General features: G+C 37.0%; 2 pseudogenes; both read right to left on the minus strand.

Moving 5' to 3' along the window:
• Nucleotides 1–1028: 1028 nt before the first annotated feature.
• Nucleotides 1029–16416, minus strand: LOC141494062 (uncharacterized; annotated as a pseudogene).
• A 251-nt stretch (nucleotides 16417–16667) lies between these two features.
• On the minus strand, nucleotides 16668–16918 carry LOC141493701 (large ribosomal subunit protein eL38 pseudogene; annotated as a pseudogene).
• Between the last annotated feature and the right edge of the window lie 448 nt (nucleotides 16919–17366).

Here is a 17366-nt window from a genome sequence, read left to right on the forward strand (position 1 = left end):
CATACCCTAAGGCTGAGTGAACTGCCAACCTCAGTATATCAAGAAGCTATTACCAGAGTCATCATCTCTGAGACATTTTCTCGGGATCAGTCCAAGAAATCATCTTCTAATTGAGAGATCTCTAATATTCTCACTTCCTCTTCCTCCAATTAGAAGAGAGTCAACCCAGTCAGTTGCTGCTACTTGTCCACCTTAGCTGAACAATTTCAAAAATATGACCTGCATATGAAAGGTTAAACACCAGTGATCTCATTTCATCCCATCTTCCCCAGAAGATCTCCCCTTTAGCATCTCAGTTTCTCACTAATCTTCCCTCTCTCCATCTCTACTGATTGCTTCACTGCTAAGGATAACCATATCTATGTCTTCCTATTTTCAAAAACACTCACTCTAGTTTTTATTCTGTTTCTGTGGTACCTTATTAAATATAATTTTATTGCATTATATAAATTTTATTGTATTGAAAAGGATGCATTTAATATTTCTGCTTTTCTGCATTTAACTACAAAATTTTTATGCACTAATATATAGTCTTTGAAAAAGTACTATTGCTGAGAAAAAGGTATATTATTTTCTATTCTTAGTGAATTATTTCCAGATAATTATCATATCTAGTTTATCTAAAATTCTATTCATATCCTTGACTTCTTTATTTTTTTTTTGGTTAGATTTATCTATTTCTGAGAGAGAAAGATTGAAGTCCCCTCACTTTTAAAGTACTGCTTTCTATTTCCAGCTGTAATTCATTTAACTTTAAAAATTTAGATGCTAAAATATTTGGTGCATCTAGGTTTAGTACTGATATTGCTTCATTGTCTATGGCACTTTTATCATAATGTAGTTTCCCTGTTTAATTTCTTTTAATTAAACCTATTTTAACTTTAGCTTTTTACTGAGATCTTGGTTGCTACCCTTGCTTTTATTACATCAGCCAAAGCATAATAAATTCTACTCCAGCCCTTTATTTTTAACTCTGTATATATCTCTCATTTTTATTTATTTATTTGTTTATTCATTTATTTATTCATTCATATGAAATATGAGACATAGGGTATATTTCTAAAAATTGGTAATTTCTTGCTTCTGAAACAGGTCATCTCAGGAATTAAGAACCTTGATGATGCAACAACTGGGAAGCATGTGGTGATATGATCACCCACCTTTACTTCTTTCACTCCTTTGTCTATATTGGTTACTGTACCACTATAGTCCATGGCTAGCAATTGATGATTTTCCACAATGTCCTCAGTCCAGTAGAAGGTCTTTCCAAAGGTTGAACTAGAGTGGCTAACAGGAAAATAGTCTTCTGAATGAATACATATCCTCTCAACTTGAACTTCAATAGTGTGGTTTTCAAGGTGAGTGATCTCAGGTTCTGTTATCTGAGCAGACAGATCCATTGCCTTATATGGATCTGCTGTACATAAAGTAAACATTCTTGAAGTCTGTAGATCTTTGGGAAGTCGGCTGTTCAAAGGGAGTGTGCCTGACTTCAGATATATATACATATATATATATATATATATATATATATATATATATTTATATATATATATATAAATATATATATATATATATATATATATATATATATACATATATTCTTCCCTGATCAAAGTTCAAGATAATCTTCTCCCTTATATTTAATGACAGCTTCTGCTAAACTTGCTATGTCCTGTGTACTTGTAAAACTGATAACGATCATCTTAAATGTGATATCTGGAACATCTACAAAACAACACCTTATCATGCCAGACAGAGAAAAGCCAGGATTAATGTGATCAATGTTTCTTGATGTTGTTCAGTGAGTGATTAGTGTTACAGAACAATGAAGTGCATCACAACATTTTGCTGACTGTCGCATGATTAGTATTCCTGGGGATTCTTCACTTAATTTTTGAATTCCCCACATGAATAAAACATTGTGGAAGCCCTGGATCTCTTTTCTCATCACATCTCTTTCTGACTTTTCTTTTTTTTAATTGATATCCCACTCCTCAAATGTACTTGGACTGACTGTGTAAGTATTTTTTTAGCTGATGAGCTATTCCAAATTTGTCAGCAAATACCAAAAACTGGGGAGATTCAATGGAATGATTAGTCACTGGAATTGGAGAGATTGGTATCCATTTATTTTCTTTTTTTTTTTGCAAGGCAAACGGGGTTAAGTGGCTTGCCCAAGGCCACACAGCTAGGTAATTGTTAAGTGTCTGAGGTCAAATTTGAACTCAAGTACTCCTGACTCCAAGGCCAGTGCTCTATCCACTCTGCCACCTAGCTGCCCCCAGTATCCGTTTATTTTCAAACAATAAGTTATCATTAGAAAAGGTCTTTGTCATATATAAGATCCCAACATGCTTCAGTTCTGCCAAAATCTAGCCATATTTATCTGTAAAAAATCTAGATTTCTAAATAGTTTCAGTGGACTTGTTGGCTTTCATATATATATCTACATTTGCTCTTCCAGGGATCTGAAGACTACAAGGCTACCTAGGGAAGAAGGAAATGCACCCTTTCATCTAGTTTTTGTGCCTCTGCTGGCAATAGCAGCTGTCATCTGCAAGAAACAGTCTAGCAGTACTGGATGAATATGATAATCATGCATTTCCCTTCTGGTTACCTCATTTATCTAATGGTTGCTATGCATTCCTTTAGCTCATCACTATATGAAATGTCACTGAGTTGCCTAAAAATAGCACCATATTGAAAACCAACAAGAGAGAGAGTTTCATACATTTCTTTGATGACTAAGACTGATTTACATCTTTGGAAGATGCTCTTAAGAGAGAGACATTTGCTTTCTCTTAAGTTTCCTTCTGGTATCTTTGTAACTTGCCCTGTTGCAAAAACTACAGTTTTTGAGAGTATTTTTTAATTTGGTTGCTGTTTTTTTAAATTCAAGTTTGACCTGCAAGTCAAGGGAACTTTGGTTTACCACACAGGGAGCTATAAACAGATGCTCAGTTGACATGTACTTACAGGTATTTTAGGTTTCAAACTGATCATTATTGAAGCTAAGCCAGTTTCAGCAAAAAGGGCCCCTGGAACCAAAGGTACTCCATTGTTTTTGTGCTCATAAACATAGGGTGCTGTATTCTGAGATATTGTACAGGTGATTTCCAAGTTGTTATCTGTGTTGATAATGAGAAGATTATGGGAATTGGCTCTGTTGTATTGCTGCTGAAGACTTTTCAGGTATATGTTGAGATTCTGATGTTCAAATATATATCTTGGATATTCTGTTGGAACTTCAACCCATCATAGAAGTGCGGGCCAATTAAGATTATATCCTGATTCAAATAGGGTACCTACCAGTGCAAAAAAGTTCTCATGCTCTTTTTCTGTTTGCAGTGCAGACACAATGACATTTTGTTTTCCTAAAGTCTCTTTAATATTCCTTTGTAATACTTATTTAGGGGCTATTTCAATGAACATTACATTGTCCTTCCTTGAGCCAAAGTTTTGATGACCTGTGTGAAGGCAACTGGTTCTTGTACATTTCTGGCCCAATATTTACTTGTAGTGAAATCCTCTTCAGAAGATTTTTCTCCTGTCACCGTGGAGAAAATTTCCACTTCTGGCTCCTGCCTGCGCCACCAAATCATTTAGATTCTCTGTAATATCCATGATAATTGGGTCCATCATATGACTTTGATAAGCAGCAGGAACTTCCAACCCAAATAGAAATATATTTCTTGCCCCAAATTGCTGAAATAGTTCTTCATGAAGCATGTTTATTGCATTGGCTTCTCCCAATAACTTACAGGAATTGGGACTATTGAAGGCTGCAATGCATATTTTTCCAGAGTGAGAGGCTAAGGATTTTGGGATTTCCTCTGTAAGAATGTTTCCAACTACTAACATTTTCCCCCCAGTAACCTTTGCCTGAAAGTTACTCCTTCACAGCATCCTCAAGGGTAAGACACCCTGCACAGTGGGCAGCAGCTGTTTCTCCAACTGAATGTCCTACAATAGCAATGGGTTCAATGCCCCAGAGTTTCAGGAGGGATGCTAAAGCCACCTGCATTAGGAAGGGAAGTGGCTGGGCGATTTCAGATCTTGGAAAATCATCAAATTTTTCCTCTATTAAATTCAGTAGACTGAAAGGTGCATATTGGAGAAATATTTTGGAGATTTCTTGACATTTTTCTCTGGATAATGGCTCTGTCTTTTTTTTTTTTTTTTTTTTTAGATTTTTCAAGGCACTGGGGCTAAGTGTCTTGCCCAAGGTCACACAGCTAGGTAATTATCAAGTGGCTGAGGTCAGATTTGAACTCAGGTACTCCTGACTCCAAGGCCGGTACTCTATCCACTGTGCCACCTAGCCACCCCTACTGGCTCTGTCTTAAGCAAGACCTTACCCATTCCCTTGTAATGGGCCCCATTACCATAGAAGACAAATACTACTTGAGGAGTCTCTTTTGTGTGAGATATTTGGACTTCAGTTGCTGAAACAAGTTGTTGCTGCAGATTTCCTAGGGAAGTCATCACAAATGCTTTTTGGTATTTGTAGTTGGCATGGCTTCTTCTACAGGCAGATGTATAGGCTAGATTCTGTAGAGATACATGGTCCCTCTGATGCAGTTGTTGAACTGTGTCTTCTATTATGAGTTTGAGGGATTTACTGGAAGCTGCAGAAAGTATAAATATTTCGTAGGGTCTTTTAGAATGAATATGTTGAGGTTGTTGCTTAAATTGCATAACAATAATGTAGGCGTTGGTCTGTCCAAACACAAAGCTATTTATGCCAGCTACTCTGCCAAAGTCTATAGACTCTTCCCATTTCTCCACTGATGTTGAAATGGAAAGATTGAGCATTGTTATATTTATGCTTCTGGTACACTATGAATAATGGAGTGATGGGACAATCTTTTCATGTTTCATCATCAAAAGGACTTTAATGAGGCCAGCTATTCCAGAGGCTGACTTGGTGTGCCCAATGTTGCCTTTCACTGACCCTATCTTCAGAGGAGGTGCATTATAGGATCTTCTTGTGCCAGCAATGTTGCCTGTGCTCTCTGCTTCAGTAGGGTCTCCAGCTACTGTGCCATGAGCTTCGATGTATTGCACAATTGATGGGTTGATGTGACTTGAATAAATGCTCTCTAGGAGTTTCTCCTGTTGTGTTTGAGAGGGTCTAGTGATGGGAGTTATTGATCATTCATCCTGACTCACTGCACTAATGCTGATAACACCCCAGATTTTGTTGCCATCTTCCAGTGACTATTATAATAGATTAAATTCAGTGGGATTTAGTTAATAACATTTTCTGAATAAAAGGAATATCCAAGAAAGTTCCTACCATTCACCAAAAATCACTTAACAGTCAACATTTTCATCTTATCTAAACAATTTAATTTCAAATTTAGCATAAAACTTTTAGACATCAGAGTAATGTTTTGAGATGTACCATGAATTAATGAATCCAGGAATAGGAATGATAGTTTTACTGCTAATTAGCTTTGTGGATCTGAACAAATAATTTATCCTTCCTGTGTCTCATTTTGTAGAATACTCAGTGATTCTAGATAATATGTTTCAAAACAATTTTATTTAATATATAGTCACTTAATGAGAAATAGGACTATATGAAAATAATGTTTAACTAGAAGCCCATATTGGATCAATTAGACCTTACAGTAAGATTCTTTTTAGTTTTCATTTTCCATGCTATTGGTAGATGAGTGGAGTGAATTTGGCCTTAAAGTCAAGAACATCTGAGATCAAATCCTGCCTTTGACACAGGCTGGCCTTGTGACCCTGGGCAAGTCTCTCATCTTTTCAGTGTCCCAGGTAATCCTCTAAGATTATAAATTGCAAAAAAGACCCCAGCAATGCTATAGGGAGTTTTTTCATCTTTGAGTTATCTGTACCAATGAAACTGTTACATTATTGACAGAAATCACTGTTATAGGTTTTCCATTTGAAAAAAATTTGCCTTTTCTTTTAAAGTTCCATTGTTTTATGTTTAAAAGGCCATTGTAACTTTGCAATAATTGTGAAACAGTTGAACATATTAAGATAACAGGCCACAATGTTCAGCAGTAATATTGCAAGTTACCACAAGAGTTATTTTTAAAAAATTTCTTTTGAACTTGTGATTTAGTATAAGAGCTAGGTGTGATGATGTTTATTTCATTGTTAGAATCTTGATTAGTAATACTTCAACTTTTTTTGTCTTCAAACTCACTGATTTTAATCATTTTTTCATAATAAGCCATATAAAATATATAAATAGTAAAAAAGAAAACAGTATTAATTATTTGTCATGTTCTGCTTGAGAAAGACAAAATAATCTCTGCCTCATTTATTACTAGGTATCTTGAGTGGGGTTTTTATTGATATGGAATCAAAATTTCATTTTCAGCATGAAATTTCCTTTAGAGTTCCAAATTTCTAACTTACAGACTATGTTAGAGCTCTTTGCAGAGAGACTCTTTTGAATGCAGGGCTTATTAAATTTTGGTATGAAGAAAAATTAGATGTAATTTTTCCTCTAAAGGGGCATCTAATTTTATTGTATATGAAATTAATAGTTAAGTGACTTATCCAGTTTATATACTTAGTTAGTAGTAAATATAAAAACCTAGAGCCAGGTTCTCTGTGCTCTCTCAGTCTTGGGGCTTTTTTTTTTTACCACCATGCTATATCAATATCATAATGAAGTCCTGGAAAGTTGTTTCCCAAAACTCCAAAAGCTGTCAAATTATGAATCTAGCCAAAATTTAGAGGGGCAAAACACACAGAAAGACTGAGTGATACAATTTCCCAGTCTAAGACAACTTAGAAGTTCTGCAAGAAAGGTCTGTTTCATGGGGACCAGGGGTTGGAAGGAGCCACAGTGCAGTGGGCTGGGTGCCTGGGTCCATGGCAGAGGGGGTAGTTTCCAGACCTCTTGGCCCAGGGATCACCGGACAACTGGAAGGGGTGGTGAGAGAACTCTGCCGCACCAGAGTGGAGTGCCAGCCTCAGAGCAGACCTGCAGTGAGAACCTGTAGAGGGAATCGGTGGAGCCAATCAGCACTTCCAGAGCTCCCAGCCCACAGATGGTAAGGGGGTCAGGGGAGACTGCAGAGGTCTCTCTGCTCTCCCTGGGGCAGTACTCTACTGTTTTTCCCCACACTCAGATCTAGGTTGCAGTCTGGGTCCCCATACTACCATAGCGAAGTAGGGACTTTCCTCACAGCTCTAGGGCAGAGGGGAGGCCCTGTGGTCATCTATATCCCACAGCACAGGCAAGAGAGCAGACCTTGGAGGAATTAAGGTCCCTGTGAATTGTCCCCCAAACCCCCCAAAGCCTTGGAAGTTCAGTAAATCAGTCATAGGCTAAGGAAATGAGCAAACAACAGAAAATGAAGAATCTGACTATAGAAAATTACTTCAGTCCCACGGAGGACCAAAATACATACTCAGAAGATGACAAAGTTGAAGCTTCTGTATCCAAAACCTCCAAGAGAAATAGAAAATGGGCTCAGGCTATGGATGAGTTCAAAAAAGACTTTGAAAAGCAACTTAAGGAGATAGAGGAAAAGTTGGGAGGAGAAATGAGAGTGATGCAGATAAATCATGAAAACCAAGTCAACAGCTTGGTGAAAGAAATACAAAAAAATAATGAAGAAAATAATAAATGCAAAACTAGTTTAGAGGGGCAGCTAGGTGGTTCAGTAGATAGAGCACCAGCCCTGGAGTCAAAAGGACCTGAGTTCATATCTGACCTTAGAAATGAGGTCATGGAAGAGGGTATTCAGATACAACATACTTCTGAGCAGGGACAGGATGAAAGGAGAGAGAGAGAATGGAATAAATGAGAGTGGGGAGGAATAGAGTAGAGGGAAATACAGCTAGTAATAGCAACTGTGAGAAAAATATTGAAGCAACTTCTCTGGTGAACTTATGATAAAGAAGGCAACTCACCCCAGAGACAGAGCCATTGGAATCTGAACACAGACTGAAGTATACTTTTCTCTCTCACTGTTCTTGAAGTTTCTCATCTTTGCCATTTCAAGTTTGATGTGATCTCTTCCACTTTTCAACTTCTGCAAAGCTTTAAGATTTTACTTTACTTTATAATATCTACTCCTACTAAGCAGATACATTAAGAAATTCTTGCTGTTCCAAACATAGGCCATAACTTTTCCTCCTTGCTCATAGTTCCCATTTCTCACAATTCACAATGAACAGAAACTAACTCCTTGAGTTCAACTATGAGGTAAAAGTATGAGCAATAAAATGAACATGAGATCTTCCTCTCTCCCTTCTTCTCTTCTTCCTTTCCCCCTCCTTTCCTTCCTTCTCCCATTCCTCCCTCCCCTCCCTTCCTTTCTTCCTTCCCACCCACCCACCCTGAGTCATTTAATACATTTTTTTACCTTTCTGTGTATTATATCCCCACTTCTAGTTTATAATTCTTATGAAGTCAAAGACTATGCTTTATGTTTCTCCTCAAATGCTAGAAGAAAACCTGCACTAAATAAAATTTTGTTGAAATTTGTTGAGAGTTATGGACAAAACACAGAGTTTTTTGCTTCAACAGGATACAAACATATTTACTGCATAGTTCATATCCTTAAGAGGCTTACAGTTTAATAAAGCACAGGTTATATTGCTAAGCAGTTTATCATATATCATATGAATAGTATTAGTAAATACTCTATTCACTCAATTCTCTCAGTATCTTAGCTGATAGTGTGATCTTGATCTGGTTGGTTTTCCCCCTCTTCAGAATCTAATTATTTCCCTATATCCTCAAGGTTCTTCTTTAAAAATTCCCATAGGTTTTCTGTTTGGTATTGCTTACTCCTTCCTGTAAACACCAATAGTATTCAGAGTAAATATCTTATCATTTAGTACTTAGATATACTCTTTTCCCTGATTGTTTCATACCTACGAGTCTTATTTTCTAAACTGGACTGTAAACTTCCTGAGGCAGTTGCTATACCAGATGCTTTTTCTTCAATTTTTAAAAACATTTTTATTTAAAATTTTGAGTTCCAAATTATATTCCTTCTTTTCTTCTTCCCCCCTCCTCCATGAGACAGTAAGCTGTGAGAAAAAGCTTATACACTTGCAATCATGTAAATTATGACTGTTGTCCAGTCCCTCCAACATGGCTATTTTGTTTATTCTAGTTTAGTTTTGAGTTTGCTGTGATGTTTACATTTGAGTTATTCACTGTGCAATTTTTTTGATTGACTGTAAGAGGATAAACTCAATTATAATTCTCATGGTGATGAATACCACCTTTTCACTCTCACCCATTTGCAACTCCACTTCTACCACCACCATCACTATGGTCATTGCCATTAATAGAAATTACTATTAGTGGAAGAGCAAACAAAGCAGCATTAGACATCATTCCCCCCCTTCAGGAGCTCTTAATCTAGTTGGGTAGATATGGTACATCCATTAAAAGATAAACAACAGCATAGGGTTAGCATCTGCATGAAATGGCACAGCAGTATTTTCTAGACTATTTTCAAGGCCAAAGACTACCTTGTTTAATTGAGTGGGAGGCATAACGTAAGGCAACAAGAGATGAGGAAGGCAGTATCTATAGAAAGGGATGGTCCAGTTAAGTGAAAAACATATAAGATCCTGTTTGCAGCAATACTTGCTGAAGATCTAGTGGCATCACAGTGGTTCACATTATTTTGAAAACTGTGAGTCATATTTGCAAAATCTTGATTCATAAGACCTGTAAAAAAGTGAAAAAAAATGCAAAGAAGTATAACATATTTATGAAGAATCAATAAATATGAACTTCAAGATTTCGTTTATTTTTTAAATTTAATGAAATTGCATTCTTTGTTCTTCCTTTCTTCCTTCTCTCTCCTTCCTTCCTTCTCCCATTCATTCCTCCCTTCCCTCCCTTCCTCCTTCCTTCCTTCTTTCTACAAATACTTAGTTTATATAGCATTCTTTTTATATTTTTTTGCATATATTATATAACTTACTTTGTATTCTAAGATACAGGAGGTGATGGACTATGTTTTATGTATCTTCCAGCATCTTGTAAGGGTGGGGAACCTTTTTTCTGCCAAGGATTATTTGGATAAAATAACACTATTTGGACAATCTATAAAGATATAGCAGGCTATATTTTGGTCAAGCATGTAATTAATTCATACCTGAAAAGCTACTAGATTTATTGTAGTTTGAGTCCTGCTTCCAGTTGCCTTGGCAATGCCAGATCAAAAGAGCCTGCAGTTTGGAAATTCACCACTCAGGGATCTAATGCAACATTTTTCTACATAACATGAACCAAAGAAATAATTTTTAATTGATAATGTCTACTTTGTTATGTACAGTTACTTTGCTAGATATTGCTTAGGATGCAAAGATTTACTAATACATTTGTTCCTGTACTTAAGAGGCTTATAATTTAGTACAAAAGATTACATAGGGGCAGCTAGGTGGCACAGTGAATAGAGCACTGGCCCTGGAGTCAGGATGTCCTGAGTTCAAATCCAGCCTCAGGCACTTACTAATAACTTAGCTGTGTGACCTTGGGCAAGTCACTTAACCCCATTGCCTTGCAAAAATACAAACCTTAAAAAAGGAGAGAGAGATTCCGTAGCACAAGTACTATATCACAGGGCAATGTGCAATGTGTTATTGTTGTTTGTCCTTCATTCTTGGAGGACTATGACATCAGTGCTGTGCTTTTCTCCTCCAGAATCATCTGTGTCCAATCACCAGATATGGATTAGAATGACTGGAGATGGCCCTGGATGCAGTGGAAGATCTTGACCTTCTTAAGCTAAGATCTTAAAGAGATCTCAGAATGATTGGGCAAATCCCATTTGGTGATTAAAGCAGGTAAGAAACACATAAAGAAAATAATGGCCTTATTTTTTTTTTGCAGAGTTAAAAAAAACCCAAATCAATATGGGAGGGGAAGATCTTCATAGTTTTTGGCCAAAACAGAAACAATTGCCATTTATATTCACTCAGAACTAAAGTTGGATGGCTTGGGACTTATGATTGGCCAATCAATAAAAGCCAGAATATTTGGGGCTGATAAGCCCTGATAATATATCATATGAATGATATTTATAATGCCAAAAATTCTTTTAGGTTGGGCTTGTTAAGCCAGCCTGCAGGATGAGTTTTACCTTAAGCCTCAAACAAGGAAGATTTAAAACCCTGGTCAGGGACCTAGTCACGTCCAGTCAGGTCAAGAAGTGTGACCTTACTCCTGAATCAAAACTCCTTTGGTTAAATGTCTTCTACTGATGAGTGACTACTGATTTACTTGGATCTCCCCATACTAGCCACTACCAGATTTCTATTTCTTAGAACCTCAAGACTCTGACCCAAAAAAACATCTATGGACTGAACCATTCATCTTCTGACAAACTGTCCTGTAATTCTACCCATTTGTTCTGAATCCCACTAATGCTCACATCTAGGAACCTTCCTGGATCACTTTCTCTATTCCAAAGGATCTTTCACCTTAGCTGGCAATTCTCCTAATTAGTTTTCCTATGTCAAGTCTCTCCCAATTCTAGTTTGTCCTTCAGCTGCCAAAGTGATATTCCTAAAAACAGATTTTATCGTAAAAGTCATTGGCTAGACCCAGGGGCAGCTGGGTGGTGCAGTGAATAGAGCACTGGCCTTGGAGTCAGGAGTACCTGGGTTCAAATCCAACCTCAGACATTTAATAATTACCTAGCTGTGTGGTCTTGGGCAAGCCACTTAACCCCATTGCCTTGAAAAAAATCTAAAAAGAAAGTCATTGGCTAGATAAACTCTTAATTAATTCTAGAATCAAACAAAATACTTGACTTTTAAAGCCTAGAATCTACCTTTCCTGTTTTATTATACATTGCTAACTTTCATATAAACACATTGGTCTTTGTTCTGGTTACTCAGCTTCAGAACTCCATTTAGCTCCAGGACTACAATGCATTACCTCCACAACATTCACTGCTTAACACCCTTCTTTTAAAGCTCAGCCCAAGTTCAATGAAGACTTTCTTGATTCTCTTCCTTCATCCCAGATAATAATGTCTCTTTTAAAAAAAAATTCCATGTATTAATTTTTATATATTTAGTATATATTTACTAATGAACTTGTCATTTTCATATATATAATGTAAATTCCTTGAGGGAAAACTTTTACTTTTGTCTCTCTTTACAGTTCCTGGGAGTGCTTACTGAATACATATACATGGATTACATGTGCATGTATATACCCAGAAGACAGGATCTCAAAAAGGTAGAAGATGCACAATACTAGGGAAAGTTAAAGTCATAATATTTCATCAGGATGTTGGGAAATGAGTATGAATTAAATAGAGATGCAATTCAATTTGCTACAATGTGGCATATCCCTGGTTAAGTATGAGAAATAACTATTCAAAATATGAAATGAGTTTGGGATGGTATAGAAGGGATTCTTATTTTAAGTAGAGATTGGACTAAATGACTCTTGAGATCTTTTTTTTTGACTCTAAATTTCAATGCTCCCAAGGAATAAAGGGTCTGCACTAAAATGGTGGTATTGGAAATAGAAAAGTAGAAATAAGTTTGAGAAAGAAGAATTGACAGAATTATTTAACTAGCTCTGGAGAACAAAAGTGAGGGAATATTTAAAGATTACAATGTTCCTAGCACATTGTAAGCTCTTGATTAATGCTCATTGGTTGTTTTTGTTAATGTTTTGTTTTGACTGTTTTTAAGAATGAATGACTGAGAGAATGATGATAGAAATAGGGAAGTCAGAAGAAGGAATTGGTTTAGGGGATAGGGGACTTGAAGTCAGAATGTAATTTTAGATTTTAGATGTAATTTTTAGAACTCATGAGAATGGATCAGGTCTATGAAGAAGAAAGAGAAAAAAGAAGATCAAGGAAAATTTTATATTTGGGTTAGGGTAAAGGAACATCAATAGTGGAAGATATCAGAGTCAGAGGGTTGAGTGAAAAACCAGAAGGGCAGTGAAGTCAATGCAAGAAAATGCTTCGTGAAAGATGGGGTATTCAGCTATGTCAAATTATACAGATGTTAAATAGAGGGCAAACGACAAAGAGATTTGGTAAAAGGGTACCAGTTGACATATAAGAGAGACATTTCAATGGAGTGATGGGGTCAGAAGCTAATGAATAAATGGAATAAGGAATGAGTAACCAGCAAAGACATGAAGGCAGTGACCACTAATAATCTTTTGAAACATCTCTCGATGGAAGAATAGCCTTCTTTTGTGGCATAGATCTCCCCTTCTCTAGAGATCAGAGAGATTTTATTTAAGTGTCTATATGTGGGTAGGTAGACATTACTAAGGTCAAAAACTGCCCTTTGACATTGAATGGTTTCCTCAGATAAGTGGCAGCCTAGTGAATAGTCTATGAAAGAAGGAATGTGATGAGCAGCATTAGTGTGGACCAAGGAGGCTGACCCACACCTGCCAAGAAGTAAAGGCAAAAAAAAAAAAGAAAGATGGAGACAGGAGCTTAGTTAGGTGATGAGATGCTTGGAGCTCATTTACAGTTTTACTGGGATTCTCCCTCTTCCCTGGGAGTATAACCTAGGAGCTCAGCTGGGGGTGACTTTGGTATAGATGCAGGATTTCTATCCTCTATCTTTCTCTGTAAAAGGGAATTCTTCCATTTCCCAGTTTATCACTTGCTTCTTACCTCTCTGATAATATCAGAGGTGTGGGGGCGAGGTGGGCAGGACTTAGAAGCACTCAATTTCTGTCATTTTTTACAGGAACATGCCAAAGTAGTTTTTTTTTTTTTGCAAGACAGACGGGGTTAAGTGGCTTGCCCAAGGCCACACAGCTAGGTAATTAGTAAGTGTCTGAGACTGGATTTGAACCCAGGTACTCCTGACTCCAGGGCCAGTGCTTTAGCCACTGCACCACCTAGCACCCCTCCAAAGCAGCTTTTGAAAGCTTTATTTTTTAACTGTTTCATTTCATCCTTAATGATTTAAAGTTATTGCTTTTAAAACTCCATGGCTCTCTACTAGGAGTTGTTTATCTTTGTATACAAAGAATAAAATTAAGAACAGGAAATACGCAATGGAGAGAGCAAATTTTAAATTTTGTTCCCTGAACACCCTGAGTACAAGAGAGCCAATTAGGAAAGATAATCCATTTCTAGATTTATTTCCTCCCTTTTTTTTTTAATCCTGGGGCAAGTGAACAAGTAAAGGACAAACCACAAAGTTGCCTGATTTAAAGGTTGGAACCATTTTGTCTGATGACATTAGTTTGCTGCTGTTGTGCCAGCTTTGGAGAAGGGAAGAGGTAGAGAGATAGTGTTTGCTTGACCTCTGGCAAGGCAGCTGTGACCTCCTTGACCAGGTGTTAAATTACTACTGACCTTTTCTCTCCTTCCCCTTGAAGGACACCTCTCATAATCTGGTATTACAAAAGGAAAATCTATTAATAGCTAAAGAATGTAGCAGTGTCTAGATGACATGGGATTTTTTTTATGCACATAATGAAAAAAATCTGTGTTTTTAAAATTAGTATAAACTGTTAGGATCAACAATAAGGGAATGAGGAATAAGGAGGAGCTCACCTCAGGGAGACTTGGGAAGGGTGGAGGAAGCTCCTAGAATTTTCTTTTAAATGAATTTTTCTTGCTATCTAGTTACTAAACTCTGTTGCTTCTGAACTCTTGAAAGATGAAAGAACTGGTTCCTTAAAGCCTTGATTGGCAGCACTATTTAGTTTTTTGATCCTGATGGTATTATAGAATTTCTTGGTCCCCGAGTTGGAAGAGCTATGAAAGAGATCACTAGATTTCTATTTCACCCACAAAAACACCAATTCTGGACCCGGCCACATCCTCCATTGGGATTCCAGCATCCTCCAGGGCTCTACAGGAACATTCTGGGAGTACTTTTTGCTGAGGATCCATGTGATTGGCTTCTGAATCACTGATTCCAAATAACTTGTCAAATTCATTAAATCTGTGAAAGAAAAAAAGACTTTGTTTGAAATATCTACTGAATATTTTTTACTAATAATTATCTGTTAAAATCCTTAATTCGGGGCAGCTAGGTGGTGCAGTGAATAGAGCACCGGCCTTGGAGTCAGGAGTACCTGGGTTCAAATCTGACCTCAGACACTTAATAATTACCTAGCCGTGTGGCCTTGGGCAAGCCACTTAACCCCATTGCCTTGCAAAAAAAAAAAATCTAAAAAAAATCCTTAATTCTTCAAAGATCTTGAAGTAATTTTGAAAGCATATACTTTCTTTTCCTTTTGTTTTATTGTATAAAGTTTTAAAAATTTAACTAGTTTTCAATTAAAATTTGGGTATATAAACAACCTAGTAAAGGGTTTATCTTAAATTTAATTATAAGTGACTGAAATCAAAAGAAGTATTAGTTCATCTTACTAAGTCAAAAGATAAAGTAACCTGGGCAGGATATCAGTGACACACCACTAACTGTTTAGTTATATTGCTGACATTCCAGCTCTAAGAAATAAATTTGTTAATAAGTCAATGATGATAATAAATAATATTTGGATTCTATAATTCAGTTCCTTAATATGCCTTCCTTTTCTGATGTCCCTCTTCAAAAGACCTCAATGTGCTGGAGAAAAACATAATAAAGTACAATGTACCAGGTAAGGAGATTGAGCTGAATCTTTTAAGTTGAAATTTATTAGGGACAGAAACCAAATCTTAATTATCAGCTACACATGTATAATTTGGGGGTAGTTTTCTTCTTCTATTACTTCTACTCCTACTGCTGCTACAGCTGCTGACAAACTACTGTTGCTATTGCTACTGTTACTAAGACTGCTTTTACTACTACCATTCCTGCTGCTGCTGCTGCAGCTTCTGATAAACCACCACCACCACCACCACCACCACCACCACCACCACCACCACCACCACCACTACTACTACTACTAACTACTATTACTATTGCTGCTGTTACTACTGCTACTGCTATTGCTACTACTACTGCTGCTACTGCTACTACTGCTTCTGTTACTTCTATTTCTATTGCTACTGTTACTACTACTACTACTGCTTTTTCTACTCCTACTTCTACTACTATTAATATTGCTGACAACCAGCACCACCACTGCTATTGCTTCTACTACTTCTACTGTTACCACTACTACTATAGACAGACAACCACTTCCACCATTCCTCCTGCTGCTGCTGCTACTGTTATTACTATTGCTACTACTGCTACTACTGCTACTACTACTGACAAACCATTACCACCACTACTACTTCTACTGTTACTACTATTACAACTACTGCTACTGATATTACTATTGCTGATAAATAACCACTCCCTACACTACTACTGTTGTTACTACTACTACTACTAATACTATTACCACTACCACTATTACTGACAAACAACCACTACTACAATCACCACAATCACCACCACACCACTACCATTACTACTGCTACTGCTGACAAACGACATCACCATTACTAGTACTTCTACTACCATTGACAAACTACCTCTACCACTACCACTACTACTACTACTACCACTACCACTACCACTACTACTACTACTACTACTACTACTCCTCCTCCTCCTCCTATTACTATTACTATTACTATTACTATTACTATTACTATTACTATTACTATTACTATTACTATTACTATTACTATTACTATTACTATTACAGATAGCAAGCATTTCTGTAATACTTTTTTTTCCTGTATTTTAATGGAGATGATGGAACATTGAGTGAGTTGGTTCTTTCACTTCAGCTCCTTCACAGCCAAACCAGGAGGCAGGGACTGTTTAAGTTTCTCTGCCTTCTCTTTGTCTGTGATGACCAATGTGTACAGGTCCCTGCTGCATCGGACCTTAAACTTCACATTGTCCTTGTTTTCTTGATCTTGACAGATTTAGCATCTTTTCATCTGGCTGTGAGCAGGAAGTCTTTTATTTCCTCAATTTTTCAGGGCATGGTGGCGGCAGCGGGTGGCCCAAGAGATAGAGCCTCGGGAGGGATTCTCACAAGGAGCCAAGGAAGCCGGGAAAGCTCTGTAATACTTTAAGGTTTGCAAAGCACTTGAGAAATATCATCTCATTCCAAGCAGATGTTATTATTAGTTCTATCTTACAGATGAGGAAACTGATAGACATAGGTGAAGTGATTTGCCTAGGATCACACAGTTAATAAGTGAGGCAGGACATGAAATCAGGTCTTCCCGACTGCAGGTCTAGCATTCTATGTGCTGTGCCAATGAGTCCCTCGAACTAACTATATAGCAGTTTGAAAAGATCTTAGAGTGTGAGTGAGCAGCAGCAATGTGAGTCAAGACTGTGATACAGGCACAAAATATTAAAAACCACTGAATGATATCTGACACTGGGTAAAGAGATATGTATAGGATTAGAGAAGTGATAGACTC

Source organism: Macrotis lagotis, chromosome 7 (genome assembly GCF_037893015.1).
Source record: "Macrotis lagotis isolate mMagLag1 chromosome 7, bilby.v1.9.chrom.fasta, whole genome shotgun sequence".
Classification (NCBI taxonomy): domain Eukaryota; kingdom Metazoa; phylum Chordata; class Mammalia; order Peramelemorphia; family Peramelidae; genus Macrotis; species Macrotis lagotis.